Genomic DNA, 13,354 nt, shown 5'->3' on the forward strand with positions numbered 1-13,354 from the left:
GTGATGATGGAATTTTCTATATCCTCATCAAAAAACTCCCAGAGAGTACCTTGTCTTTCTTGGTAAAATTATTTAACAGATGTTTTCATTTGGCATACTTTCCTGATAAATGGAAAAATGCAAAAGTTGTTCCAATTTTGAAGCCGGATAAAAATCCAGCTGAAGCTTCTAGCTACCGCCCAATAAGTTTGCTTTCTTCAATAAGTAAACTTTTTGAAAAGATAATTTTGAATAGAATGATGCTTCACATCAATACGAACTCAATTTTTGCAGATGAGCAGTTTGGATTTCGCCATGGGCATTCAACTACTCATCAACTCTTAAGAGTTACCAATTTAATTCGTTCAAACAAATCTGAAGGCCACTCAACTGGAGTTGCTCTTCTAGACATAGAAAAAGCATTCGACAGTGTTTGGCATGAAGGTTTGATTGCTAAATTGAAAAAGTTTAATTTTCCACTTTATATTATGAAATTAGTTCAAAATTATTTAACTGACAGAACTCTGCAGGTAAATTATCAAAATTCCAAATCTCATCGACTACCTGTTAGAGCAGGAGTTCCTCAGGGTAGCATTCTTGGGCCTATATTGTATAACATTTTCACTTCGGACCTCCCTGATTTGCCTCAGGGTTGCCACAAATCTTTGTTCGCTGATGACACAGGCATTTCCGCTAAAGGAAGAAGTCTTCGTGTTATTTGCAGCAGACTTCAGAAAAGTTTAGATATTTTCTCTTCTTATTTACAAAAATGGAAGATTTCTCCCAACGCTTCCAAAACTCAACTTATAATATTTCCACATAAGCCTAGAGCTTCGTTTTTGAAACCTAGTAGTAGTCACATAGTCACTATGAACGGAGTTCCAATTTCCTGGTCAAACCAAGTGAAATATCTTGGATTAGTTCTTGACCAAAAATTAACTTTTAAAGATCACATTGAGGGCATTCAAGCCAAATGTAACAAATATATAAAATGTTTGTATCCTCTTATAAACAGGAAATCCAAACTTTGCCTGACGAATAAACTTCTAATATTTAAACAAGTTTTTAGACCGGCCATGCTTTACGCTGTGCCAATATGGTCTAGTTGCTGCACTACCAGGAAAAAAGCACTTCAAAGGATTCAGAACAAAATTCTGAAAATGATTTTGAAGTTGCCTCCCTGGTACAGTACTACCGAAGTACATAGAATTTCGAATGTTGAGACTTTAGCACAAATGTCCAACAAAATAATTAATAATTTCCGGCAAAAATCGTTACAATCCTCAATTGCAACGATTAATTCCCTTTATACTTAGATAAGATTTAGTTTTAGTTATTTAGTTTTAAGCTATCAATTGTTATACTGACATGCAGGTTTAAAACACCTGTTTAAAATACTGAATTGCCAAGACAGGAACAATGTAAAAACACTTAGATATATATCATAACAATTAAGGCTGGTAAGTTACTGTAGTAACTGGAGCACCTAGGTTAAAAATGAAATGTAATTTATTTTGAATTTGGAACAAAAAAAAAAAAACGACTAAAAATGAGCAAAATTTGAAGAAGTTATCTTCATTTTATTTCAAGAAAATAAGGTTTTTCAAGAAAAAGGCGTTTTTTTTTTAAATTGCTCTAACTTTTTGAAACTTAACCAAATATGCTCAATACTGAGCCAATAATTGATAGATGTATGCTTAGTTAGCTGCCAAGACGTATCTATTTAACTTGTACTTTTAGAGCCGTTTATTCTAAAATTACAGCTGTAGGGAAGAGCGCTACTTCGTCGTAATCGCCCATTTCCGTTCTATCGATCAGAAAATATCAATAATATCAATGATTTCACTGTACACAAATCAATAATCGGTTTGTTCCGATGCGTTAGTTCATTAGCTACAGCATAAATCCTGTTAGAGCGCATTGTATGAATATTTACGCTCATTGTTCCAAAACAAAAGAAGCGCTCCTAGCGAATCCCCTTTTTCTACGTTTATCCGTAGGACGAAGAAAATTGAAACTCGTAAGACGAATTTAGAATCAAGAAGCAGTGTTAGATTTTAAACAATATCTCAACAATTTGTGACTCTTTATCGAATCCAACGGTACGTATGGAAAGGTGAATAAATTTAGAAGTCATCTTTGACAGAAATATTCCATTTTTTGTTTAAACTCGTTCAGAAAATAGAGGTAAAGCGCGAGTTGTGCTTAGTAGGACGGAAATTAGATCAAAAACCCTACATAATATAAAAAAATAATATGGAAAAAAGCACCAAAATTCAACCTATCCATAACTTTATAACGTACAATTTCGGACCATTTATCGCAGCCATATGTAAAAATTTACTTTATTATCTACTTTATAAAGTTTTAACTTAATCCGTTGAAAAACGACGATGATACAGTAACGCGAAGTTGACTAGTTTATGTGTGGAAACGGCTTTGGTTCATTTTTTTTAAGTCTGAAAAATTATTAAAATTCAATCAAAAATAATTAAAATAGAATCAAAAATGATTAAAATTTATCACAACAAGATAACTTTCAATTTAATCAACCATGATGAAACCATAAACGTAACTCTAAGATAAGAAGTTCCCGAGGAAACGTGATCAACTTTTTGGCTCAGCTCTGGTACTATCTTCGGTCCCAAGCTAATCAATGCACCCCTCGAAACATAGGAAAATCCACGAACCTTTCATTTTACCTGTCAAATTTTCAAAGCGAATCAAAACAAACATAGTGTAGTACTAGAATTTCGACTAGAATGGGGTCCGCTTATAGATGTACTTGGGACCAATAGGCTAGTCAAGTAGTGAGCCAATTTAAAATCGTTAGTTACCACCGGTTGGTAATAGTACGTTCAGACTACAGAATTATAACATGTTATAGCGCTATATTGATGGTGGTTTCTGTTTAAGAATTTTTTAAAAACCGTTATAACATGATATAACGGTTGTCAAATAATTGAAACACAGAAACCACCTTCAAGCTAGCGCTATAACATGTTATCACTCTATAGTCTGAACAAGGCATAACAGTGATTTTCGCTAGTGTTTTTTTTTACGTAGACTACGTCTTACGGGAAGGTTGCGACCGTCACTAAAAGGTGTAAGGTTTTGAACGCTTATGACATTGTCATTTATAGATGAAATTAAAATGCAAATACAACAATCGATAGGAAATAACTCTCGTAAGCTGTAACAATAAACGTATTTCCAATTTTTCATAAAAAAAAAAACTGTTTTAAAAATGTACAAATAAAAAGTGATAATTTTATCACTGTTTTCATGAAATAAGCGTTCTCCAAAACCCAGTCGTGATAATCGAGTACCATTTGGTTGCACATCGTGCTGCTTGAATCTGAAAAGTTATAAAACAGCGCTGCTAATGTGCCTCAACTCATAACCATGAGCCGTACTGGAGGCAATGTCTAGAGTCGCTGACACCCCCGTAGTAGTGCATGATGATAGTAGAATATCGGCTGATGAGGTGATAGCAGCTATTCGAAGCACTAAAAATATGAAGGCTGCGGGTATGGATGGTGTAGTCAACCTCGAGTTGAAAAAACTTGAGTATAGACTTCTTCAACCATCTTATAGTACGTTCAGACTACAGAGTTATAACATGTTATAGCGCTATCTTGATGGTGGTTTCTGTGTTGCAATTATTTGACAACCGTTATAACATGTTATAACTCTCCAGTCTGTACAGCGTTTTACCATAGAGACTCAACTTTTTGGCTCAGCTCTGGTACTATCTTCGGTCCCAAGCTAATCGATGCACCCCTCGAAACATAGGAAAATCCACGAACCCCTCATTTTATCTGTCAAACTTTCATAGCGAATCAAAACAAACATAGTGTAGTACTGGAATTTCGACTAGAATGGGGTGCGTTAATGGATTTGCTTGGGACCAATAGGCTAGTCAAGTAGTGAGCCAATTTAAAATCGTTAGTTTCGTATTGATTGTTGGTTTTACCCTTATCTTCAACAAATGTTTGGAGCTTGGCTACTTCGCTGCATGCTGGAAGTTAGCCAAAGTGATTCCAATACACAAGCCTGGCAAAGATCCTACCAGTGCCAAAAGCTATCGCCCCATCAGCCTCTTGTCCTCCATCTCGAAGCTATTCGAAAAGTTGATACTCAGCCGTCTGCTGGTGTTTTCAAATGATAATAAAATCTTTCTCAAAGAGCAATTCAGGTTTAGGAAAGGCCGCTCTACCATCCACTAACTGGCATGGGTTACTAATATCATCAAGCGGAATAAGTCCGTTTCCAATACATCTGCCATGGCATTGTTGGACGTCGAGAAGGCGTTCGACAATGTCTGGCATGATGGCCTAGTGTACAAGCTGCATCGATACAACTTTCCGATCTACCTCGTGAAGATCATCAAAAACTACTTGTCGGGCAGATCATTCCAGGTCTACTTGAACAATGTCCCCTCTAATTCGTTCAACGTTGATGCAGGGGTCCCTCAGGGTAGCCTTCTTGGGCCTATCCTATTCAACATTTTCACGTCAGACGTTCCTCCCCTGCCGGGTGATGGTATCCTGTCAATGTTCGCAGATGACACCTGCATCATCTATAAGGGTCGAGTGATCCGTGCTCTGGCGAGTAATCTACAATCAGGCCTGGATGTTCTGTCCGACTATTTTAAGAGCTGGAAGATTTGTAACAATGCAGCTAAAACACAAACCATGGTCGAGTGAAGTAGTCTACCTTGGTCTCACCTTCGATAGCAAATTGCTATTCCGATCCCATGTGAACAAGACATCCACCAAGTGTAACATCTTGATCAGCTCGCTCTACCCTCTGATAAACAGGAAGTCCATCCTGTCCCTCAAAAACAAGCTTGCTGTCCAAAGCAGATCATTCTGCTGGCTATTGAATATGGTATCTGGGAGAGTTGTGCTAAGTGCCTCAGAGGATCCAAAACAAGATCCTCAAAATGATCCTTAACAGTCTACCACGAACTCGTAATTCTGAGTTCCACCTGGCCGGTCTTAAAACACTCGAGGAGCGAAAGACTTCCACGCTGGAAAGGTTCAGAGTCGCCTTTCTGCGATCAAACCACCAGATCATTCGTGATTTGGCAACCTAGTTTAAGTAGGGTAGGTTAAGGTAGGTTCATATACTCAAGTAGGTAGGTTATCAAATTTTTAAATTCAAACCAAAACAATCCCATAAAGGGTATCCTGTAAATTAGTGCTAAGCGCAATCATCACATTAGAATAACCAATTAACTAAAACAAAGATGAAGAGCCAAAGGTTAACCAATTGAAATGTTAAACCAAATGTTTTTTTTTTTCCTTTGGTTTGTTTTTTTCCGTCGATCTTGTTTTCCGTGCTGAGCACCAATGCTACCGACGTGCCAGGAAGGCAGCTCCCACACCTTAACCCTACCTATCGACCCATCAACTCATGGGACCGAGGACCAACGGCTTTACTTCCCTTCCGAACGAAGAAAGGCGTGATCAGCGATTTTATGCCTCAGAAAATCCCGGCGGTGCCGACTGTCATTGAACCCCATCCCTTTCGGGTAAGAGGCAAGCACGCTTACCACTACACCACCGGCGCGTTAAACCAAATGTTGAAACATAAAAAACCAGAAAATAAACGTAAATTTTAAAACTACTGCCTCAACTCATTTTCGCTTCGGACGGCGGGTAAGCAGCAGCAGCAGTAGCAGTAGCAGCAGTATGAAGGCGGTTCCTGTCAAGCGGGCAGCGTTTGAGTTTTGCACCTCGAACTTAGGCTCTGAACCATTTGGTGGATTATTTTAACTTTTGGTTAAAATTTGACAGATGAAAAGTTATCGATTAACCCTGCTATCCGAGCATGGTTATTTCTGACAGACAAGAAGTTAAATTTTGACAACCGTGGCTCGAAAACCGGTCGATCGACAGCACGGGGATTTTCGAACATAGAAAATAACTTTCGAAATGTCACTTTTAACCACGAGTTAAATTTAACTCGGCAAATGGTTCACAGCCTTAGCGCGTCGTTTCCGTCGAGATCACTGGCTGCTGGTAGCGGCGTCGCCTCGATGGCGCAAGCGCTCCTTGCCTGAATGATAACTACAAATCTCGATTACTTTTTCGAAAGGACATATCAGCTTTTGTAAATAACGCATTTTATCGTCGATTTGGCATAACTGATAGCTCGCTCCACATACTAACATCACTATATCAGGTATGGGAAAATTTCCTCTATCTGATGGTAGTGTTAGCATGCGTGGGTGAGCTACCAGTTACGCCAAATCGACGATCAAATGCGTTGTTTACAAAAGCTGATACGTCCCTTCGAAAAAGTAACCGAGAAATACTTCTTGGGCTGTGTACCAATTGCCGAGTTAAATTTAACTCGTGGTTAAGCGTGACATTTCGAAAGTTATTTTCAATGTTCGAAAGTGCCGGAAATTGATCAGTTTTCAAACAGAACTCAGCCACAGTTACCAAAATTCAACTTCTAGTCGGTCCGAAATAACCACGCTCGTTATTCGATAACTCATCTGTCACTTTTAACCACGAGTTAAATTTAACTCGCCCATTGTCCATATTGCATTGGAAGTAAAATTAGGGCCATCCATAAATTACGTATATTTTTTTTACCAATTAACCCCCTTCCCCTCGGAGCGTGTTTTGCAATACAACTAATACATGGCCGGTCCCAACTTCTGAAACCCCTCTCCTCCCTCAACTACTACATTATTTATGAAAGTTTCCTAATCATTGGGCAACAGTAAAAAATCAGCAGCACACATTGTGCGGTATACAGTCATGAGCTTAAGAAAGTGTGAAATGAGCTGTATTAATGATTCGGTAGAAATATATACGGAACCGAGGGGGACGACTCTATCTACGATACAGAAAAGATTGTGTTTTGCTGTGGCTAGCTGCGCGCACGCTGAGTAGATAGAAAGAAGATTGATGACGATTCTGAAGATTTCCTGCAAAAGATGATGCGCGATGCAAGTAGATGCGAGAAATGAAAGAAGATTTTTCGAAGATTGATTCACTAGTGTGAAGGCCCAAGAGCAATGACAGCGAAAGCGGAACGGCAGCGGCAGCGGAAAATCCCGATCTGAGTAAGCCTACTTGTCGGGTCGAAAACTAGTTAGAAAAAAAGGGAATCCCCCAGGAAAACGTATGTGAGACAAGTAGTTTGAGGTAACGTGCCACCAAGGCTTCGTTGTAGAGTAAGACGGCATGCTCTCAAAGAGCATAAAGTAGCCCTAGGCTACCGAAAAGATGACAGCGAGACGGGATGTCCGCCTTTGAAATACCGGCAGCGAGACGGGATGTCCGCTTTTGAAATGCCGACAACGAGACGGGATGTCTGCAAAGTTGAATTTCATGAAGAGTAGTCATGGAAAATGCTAAGCAAATGTCCGCAAAAAATGAAATATCGTAATAGCGAGACGAGGTAAGTAATATTTTTTTTATTATTATTATTATAGTCACTTTAACGCTCTTGGGTTATTCGTGACTTGTCCGGGGGTGAGATTTGAACTCGTGACTTTGGCGTGAGAGGTATGGATGCTAACCACTACGCCGAGGTCACCCCCATAAGGTAAGTAATAATTTAGCTGCAAGCTACAGCGTTGGGGGATTCCCCTTTGAACCAGGTGGAAATTCACACACGCCACACAAAACTATAGTCGCTATATTCATAGTCTGGCGGATAGGATTTCGGGAACCAATTGAGCTGTCAAAGAGCGGAACCAATCGAGCAAATCACGACCAACAACAGAAAAGAGCACATCAGCTATTGCTCGCCTACGCAAACTAACACTATCTTTGGGTTGGGGAAAGATTCCCCTATCCGATGATGCCGGTAATTTGCGTTCGATTGACGAGGAAAGAATAATCGACGTTTTGTTTATAAAAGTTTATTTATTTATTTATTTATTTATTTCGTCAACCAACGTAGACTAGTACAACTAATACAGTTTTGTTTTCTTAAATATATATTTATATAAAAAAAAGTAGTGTCAGCTTTCTTGTCTTTTCTTTTATGAGTTGTTATTTCTTATGGAATAAAAATATTGCTTTAATTTATGCCGAGACATTGTAAAGTCAATGGTTTCGCAGTGTTTATTGTAAGAGGCCATCATGCGGTTTAATGGCCCATATTTTGCATAATTTGTGCGATGATGTTTTATGGTAAATAAATTTCGATTTCGGAGTTGCCGAGTGGGTGCATGGAAAGTTCTGTTGAGTCAATTCGCTGCGAAACGATATCATTTACAAATGAAACCATTGCATATTCACGACGCTCTTTTAATGTTTGTATGTTTATAAGCATGCAGCGTGCTTCATATGATGGAAGAGGAAATGAAGTCCAACCTAATTTACGAATAGCGTATAATAGAAATTGTGTTTGTACTGATTCTAATCTTTCTTCGTGCGTGATTGAAAATGGAGACCATACAATCATAGAGGTAACTCTAAGACCACTGGGTCCCGAAGAAAATCATTATTATTTTTGGCTCACTCAGTACCAGAACAACGGTCCCAAGCAGTTCCAAGCTATTTCACTCACCCCTGCATGTTCTGCATGAATCCACACACCCCTGATGTTATCTGTCAAACTTTCATAGCGAATCAAAACAAACATAGTGTAGTAATAGAATTTCAACTAGAATAGGGTACGTTAATCGTTTGCTTGGGACCAATAGGCTACTAAAGTGGTGAGCCAATTTAAAATCGTTAGTTTCGTATTGATTGTTGATACAATGCTGCAATATTCCAGTATTGACCTCACATAGGCAATATATAGTGTTTTAATTGTGTAAGGGTCCTGAAAGTTATAGCAAAAGCGCTTGATAAAGCCTAGCATGTTATTTGCCCTGTGAATAATTGTATTGTAATGGTCTATGAAAGTTAGCTTAGAGTCTAAGATAATTCCTAAATCCCTAACTCTTTCACATTTGTCTACAGTTTGATTTCCTAATGCAATTGAAATGTTTGAAGTTGTTCTTTTTCTACTAAATGATATTAAGTTACATTTTTTTACATTCAATTCTAGTAGACTTTTGTTGCACCATATGTAGAATATGTGTATTTCATTCCGGAATATATTGATGTCTTCTTCATTTCTTATTTCCAAAAAGAGCTTCATGTCGTCGGCATAAATAAGCAATTTAAGTTTTTTGAGAATGTAAGATATGTCGTTTACGTATAGAATAAAAAGAAGAGGTCCCAAATGAGAGCCTTGGGGGACGCCTGAAGTGACTTGAATTGGGCTCGATTTCTTTCCGTTGAATTTAATTATTTGTTGGCGGTTAGTTAAATATGATTCAAGCCATTTCAGGAGCCCTGACTTAATTCCAATTTTTTGCAGTTTAAAGAGTAACATTGGTATGTCAATGCGGTCAAATGCCTTGCTAAAGTCTGTATAGAGAGCTTCTACGTGGTTTCCATTATCCATTGCATTCAATGAATAGTCTATAAATTCAAGTAAGTTGGTCGAGGTCGAACGACCCTTGAAAAAGCCGTGTTGCATGTCAGTAATTCTATTTTTGATTTGGGGAAGGTTCCGGATTCCAGGGACATATTAAAAAGCCAAAACAATGGAGCAGTGAGTTCCATTGCTAGACATTTAATAAATACTGGAGGAATTCCGTCAGGTCCAGGACCTTTTGAGGCATCTAAATTTTTTAAAGCCTGCAAAATGTCCTGCACTTGAAGTTGATTGAGGCCAATGTCCCTTGAAAATTCTGGATAAAATGCAAAATAATCGCGGTCACGATCTTCTTCAGAAAATGTATAAATTTCTTGAAAAAATTTTGCGAATAGATTACAGTTTTTTTCCGAACTATCACCGACATTTTCGTCTAGATGCATTATTGAAGGAAAATTGTCAGATTTTAATTTCGTTTTTACGTAATTAAAGAAGTTCTTCGGACAGGACTTTATTTCACGTTCAGTTTTTGCATTATATTCTTCAAATGCAGTACTGATAGCTAAATTCAGTTGATCGCATAGATCCAAATAAATTAATAAATTATTACTACTATTGTGTTTTTTATAAATTTTATGTGCTTTTTGCTTCCGATTTTTCAAGTTTTTTATTTGTCTGTTAAACCAGACTGGATTTTGTGTGTTTCTGTTACGTCTTTTTTTCTTCAAAGGTATTTCTTCCGAAATTATTTCTGTTAAAATTTTGTAGAACACGTCTATACCAATTTCGACATTTCCTACATTCCTTAAAATTAATTGCCAATTGACACTGTTTAATTTAAATTTTATTTTTTCGTAGTCTGCTAATTTGTATTCAAAGACTTCTTCGTATTCGCAGTCGTTGGGTCTTTGGTTTTCATGCATAAATAAAGAATATTCGATTGCTGTGTGAAACGCTTCATTTTTCCACAGTGGATTTAATGATTCGGTCACACAGAAATCTTCATAAATATTCGTTAGTAAAAAGTCCAAATAGCAATTTTGTTGGTTTTTGATGTGGTTAATTTGGTTCAGTCCTAAATTAGCAGTTTTGTCAAAAATGAACTGCAATGTTTCATTATCCCCAACGACTGGGAGTAAGATACATTCATTTTCAGAGTCCAGAATGAAGTCAGCATGGCGTTGATTAAAGTCTCCATAGATGTGAACTTTAACCTCAGGAGGAAGCTCAGATAGAATTTGTTCAGCACTTTGGAAGAAGGCTTCATAAGTGCTTTTATGAGCATGGTCTGGTGGAAAATACACTGAGGCGAACACGTGCGTTTCACCGGCTATGTGTGATTTCACCCAAATATGCTCAAATTCTGTAAATTTTGGTGTAAAGATAATTTCTGAGTTAAAATTGGCCGAAAGAGCTATAAGAACTCCACCACCTGACTTCTTCTGTGTTGCATGAAAATTTCTGTCGTCTCTGAATACATTAAAGGCATTTCCAAAGATTTCTTCACTTTTTACGCTTTCGTCCCAGCTTGTTTCAGTTGCCAGAATGACCGAAAAGGATGAGCATAATAAATGTTGATAAATTTCCTTCATTTTAGCTGGGCTTTTCATGCGATTGAAATTTTGACAATAAATCAAAATTTCAGTCGCATTCTGTCTGTGTGAAGAAATTGTCGGAAATACGTCGGTTGATAAAGTATGGTCATTGTTATTATTAGTTACCTCAGTCTCATGCCGAGCATCGTTATATAGAAATAATGAGTCTGATAGGACCTTTTCAATTGTTGGTCTACAATATATTGAATTGGTTCCGCTTTTTGATAGATCGTAATTCTATCCGCCAGACTATGAATATAGCGACTATACACAAAACGAATTGGAAATTTAGGCGGAAATTGGAAATTCGGTATTGATCGTCAATATATCGCGATCAGAACATTTTAGTTTGAAATCCCTCCATTTAATTCTCGGTACATCTTTAATCTATTGATTAAATAAAAAAAATACTAATATCGTTTTCGTTTTTGCGGTGTAGCTACAACGGTGCTACACTTCCGTACACCGAAATAATTTAGGGTGTAGATATAGGATGCATCTTTGTTTACAAACAAATTTTGTTGAGCTGTCAAAGACTCGCGTTTATTCCTGCTTACACTACACCGGTGCTACACCGTAAAAACGAAAACGACATAAATTTGTAATGCGGCAGATGCTAATATTTCAGTGTCAACATTTCAAAGGGGCGTAATTGCTTTTGTAAACAATGGCTTTATTAGTCGATTTCTCGCAAATAAAAGCCAACCCCTCCAAATTACTAATGCTAGCTGGTACAGGAAACATTCCTCTACCTGCTGGTGTCATTCATTTTCATGAGTGAGCTTTCATTTGCGAGAAATCGAAGACGAAAGTCATTGTTTACAAATGCAATTACGCCCCTTTGAAATGTTGGCACTGATTTATTATTTTTATTAACTCTTCTAAATCTATACTTGATTCCAGTTTAGGACTGTTCTGTAAATCAGCATATGTTGCTTGTTCTGCCACAGGACAATCATCAAACATTTCTTCCACGGTAGAACCAACAATCAATACGAAACTAACGATTTTAAATTGGCTCACCACTTTAGTAGCCTATTGGTCCCAAGCAAACGATTAACGTACCCTATTCTAGTTGAAATTCTATTACTGCACTATGTTTGTTTTGATTCGCTATGAAAGTTTGACAGATAACATCAGGGGTGTGTGGATTCATGCAGAACATGCAGGGGTGAGTGAAATAGCTTGGGACTGCTTGGGACCGTTGTTCTGGTACTGAGTGAGCCAAAAATAATAATGATTTTCTTCGGGACCCAGTGGTCTTAGAGTTACCTCTATGGTAGAACTTCGAAAGTTTCCCGGATGCTTTTCCACAATGTGCCGTTTCAGCGAATAAAAACTTTCGTAACGCGAGTTACAACGTGGAAAAGTACAGTCAAAACGAGCACACGCGAGAACAAATGGCTGACTAGTTTTAGACTCAGCTTCGAGAACCGAGTTTTCGGTTAAAATTTCCGTCGTGAACTTGAGCGCAAGTAGAACGTTTGACGTTTGAGCGTTTGACGTTTAACGCGTTTTAGCGAATATTCGGTTCAGTTTACCGAGTTTCTTAGTTTTCACGTACCTAATTCATAAATGTCGATACTTTACCGTACTTTTCGGTTCAGTCTTCATTTCGATCTATCAAATGTATACTATTTTACCGAAATTCGGGTCTGATTCGATAAATACGCCTGAAAAAAATGTTTTTAAACAATTTATTCGGTTTTTTGTTGGTAACCGAAGAGGTTCGGTAGAAAATTAAACCGAGTTCGGTATTATTTTCTAATAGCGAATTCGTTTATTATCGGGGTTGGAACCAGTTCCAACCCAGTGCGAAACCGAACTTTTTGTCAGTGCGAACCTCAACCTGAGCTAGGTTTTAAAAACAAACGAGCAAACTGACGTTTGTCAGAAAACAAGCAGACCCAATCCTGATACCCGATCCAGGTTGGAACTGAATAATAAACGAATTCGCTATAAGTGTGTAGTCTACGTCAACCATGCGATCGTGTCTTGTACACAACCCCACCATTTTTTTCAGTTTTCAGCTGTAACGACAATAATAATATAACATAATTATGTTACCGAAAAGAGTACCAGAGCTGAGCCAAAAAGTTGAGCACGTTTCTTCGGGACAAAAAAATTATCAAGAAAGCCTTGTAACATGTCATAAGTCTGTAGTGCGAACATAGCATAATGCCTCACATAAAGCCTTGTTCAGACTACAGAATTATAAGTCATAACGGCCATAACGTATTGTATGTACGTGAGCCTGGACATAACGCATATAAAGTCGTGGCACATGTTCAACCCATTGAACCCACAGTTTGTACGACACCGGTGAGGAATAGAATGTAACTATCTTCCGAGCTATCTTCCCAAACCATTACTAT

This window comes from Ochlerotatus camptorhynchus, unplaced genomic scaffold, assembly GCF_037179485.1.
Source record: "Ochlerotatus camptorhynchus isolate MF236.1 unplaced genomic scaffold, CSIRO-AGI_Acam_v1.1 ptg000192l, whole genome shotgun sequence".
In the NCBI taxonomy this organism is placed as follows: domain Eukaryota; kingdom Metazoa; phylum Arthropoda; class Insecta; order Diptera; family Culicidae; genus Ochlerotatus; species Ochlerotatus camptorhynchus.